Source organism: Mchenga conophoros, linkage group LG18, assembly GCF_057382185.1.
Source record: "Mchenga conophoros isolate Kocher_MC1m ecotype Shallow Benthic linkage group LG18, M_conophoros_male_GT1.1, whole genome shotgun sequence".
NCBI classification, from domain to species: domain Eukaryota; kingdom Metazoa; phylum Chordata; class Actinopteri; order Cichliformes; family Cichlidae; genus Mchenga; species Mchenga conophoros.
This window is the reverse complement of record NC_140543.1, coordinates 40,894,148-40,896,647: the sequence shown is the minus strand read 5'-3', so window position 1 is coordinate 40,896,647 and position 2,500 is coordinate 40,894,148.

Here is a 2,500-nt window from a genome sequence, read left to right as displayed (position 1 = left end):
GTGCCCCTGGTACGACAGCTTTTCTCGTGCCTATGGTACAACAACTTTTCTCGTGCCTATGGTACAACAACCTTTCGCCGTGCCCCTGGTACACCGCTCAGTAGCACTTTGCCACACAAACTCTCCTCGTGCCTATGGTACGACAACTTTTCTCGTGCCTATGGTACAACAACTTTCCTCCGTGCCCCTGGTACGACAGCTTTTCTCGTGCCTATGGTACAACAACTTTTCTCGTGCCTATGGTACAACAACTTTCCTCCGTGCCCCTGGTACGACAGCTTTTCTCGTGCCTATGGTACAACAACTTTTCTCGTGCCTATGGTACAACAACCTTTCGCCGTGCCCCTGGTACACCGCTCAGTAGCACTTTGCCACACAAACTCTCCTCGTGCCTATGGTACGACAACTTTTCTCGTGCCTATGGTACAACAACTTTCCTCCGTGCCCCTGGTACGACAGCTTTTCTCGTGCCTATGGTACAACAACTTTTCTCGTGCCTATGGTACAACAACTTTTCGCCGTGCCCCTGGTACACCGCTCAGTAGCACTTTGCCACACACACACTCCTCGTACCTATGGTACGACAACTTTTCTCGTGCCTATGGTACGACAACTTTTCTCGTGCCTATGGTACAACAACCTTTCCCCGTGCCCCTGGTACACTGCGCAGAAACTCTTTGCCACACACACACACCACTCGTGCCTATGGTACGACAACAGGCCCCGGGGACCTACATCGCACCTTGCTCTTGCCTCCCTTACAGCTGAAAAAGGTCCATGCCTGTGCCCTGGCCCTGCTGAAATTCCCTCTCCATTTAGCCGAGGCAGTGAGTCGGCCTCCTGTCTCCCTTTACGGTCGAAAAAGATGTGCTCCTGGGCGCGCTGGCCCTGCTGCTACTCACATCGGGCATGGACCTGGACCTCCAGCAGGCCCCGGGGACCTACATCGCACATTGCTCTTCCCTCCCTTACAGCTGAAAAAGGTCCATGCTTGTGCCCTGGCCCTTCTGAAATTCCCTCTCCATTTAGCCGAGGCAGAGAGTCGGCCTCCTGTCTCCTTTACGGTCGAAAAAGATGTGCTCCTGGGCGCGCTGGCCCTGCTGCTACTCACATCGGGCATGGACCTGGACCTCCAGCAGGCCCCGGGGACCTACATCGCACATTGCTCTTCCCTCCCTTACAGCTGAAAAAGGTCCATGCTTGTGCCCTGGCCCTTCTGAAATTCCCTCTCCATTTAGCCGAGGCAGAGAGTCGGCCTCCTGTCTCCTTTACGGTCGAAAAAGATGTGCTCCTGGGCGCGCTGGCCCTGCTGCTACTCACATCGGGCATGGACCTGGACCTCCAGCAGGCCCCGGGGACCTACATCACACCTTGCTCTTGCCTCCCTTACAGCTGAAAAAGGTCCATGCCTGTGCCCTGGCCCTGCTGAAATTCCCTCTCCATTTAGCCGAGGCAGTGAGTCGGCCTCCTGTCTCCCTTTACGGTCGAAAAAGATGTGCTCCTTGGCGCGCTGGCCCTGCTGCTACTCACATCGGGCATGGACCTGGACCTCCAGCAGGCCCCGGGGACCTACATCACACCTTGCTCTTGCCTCCCTTACAGCTGAAAAGGTCCATGCTTGTGCCCTGGCCCTTCTGAAATTCCCTCTCCATTTAGCCGAGGCAGTGAGTCGGCCTCCTGTCTCCCTTTACGGTCGAAAAAGATGTGCTCCTGGGCGCGCTGGCCCTGCTGCTACTCACATCGGGCATGGACCTGGACCTCCAGCAGGCCCCGGGGACCTACATCACACCTTGCTCTTGCCTCCCTTACAGCTGAAAAGGTCCATGCTTTTGCCCTGGCCCTTCTGAAATTCCCTCTCCATTTAGCCGAGGCAGTGAGTCGGCCTCCTGTCTCCCTTTACGGTCGAAAAAGATGTGCTCCTGGACGCGCTGGCGCCGGCTGCTACTCACATCGGGCATGGACCTGGACCTCCAGTAGGCCCCGGGGACCTACATCACACCTTGCTCTTGCCTCCCTTACAGCTGAAAAGGTCCATGCTTTTGCCCTGGCCCTTCTGAAATTCCCTCTCCATTTAGCCGAGGCAGTGAGTCGGCCTCCTGTCTCCCTTTACGGTCGAAAAAGATGTGCTCCTGGACGCGCTGGCGCCGGCTGCTACTCACATCGGGCATGGACCTGGACCTCCAGTAGGCCCCGGGGACCTACATCACACCTTGCTCTTGCCTCCCTTACAGCTGAAAAGGTCCATGCTTGTGACCTGGCCCTTCTGAAATTCCCTCTCCATTTAGCCGAGGCAGTGAGTCGGCCTCCTGTCTCCCTTTACGGTCGAAAAAGATGTGCTCCTGGGCGCGCTGGCCCTGCTGCTACTCACATCGGGCATGGACCTGGACCTCCAGCAGGCCCCGGGGACCTACATCACACCTTGCTCTTGCCTCCCTTACAGCTGAAAAGGTCCATGCTTGTGCCCTGGCCCTTCTGAAATTCCCTCTCCATTTAGCCGAGG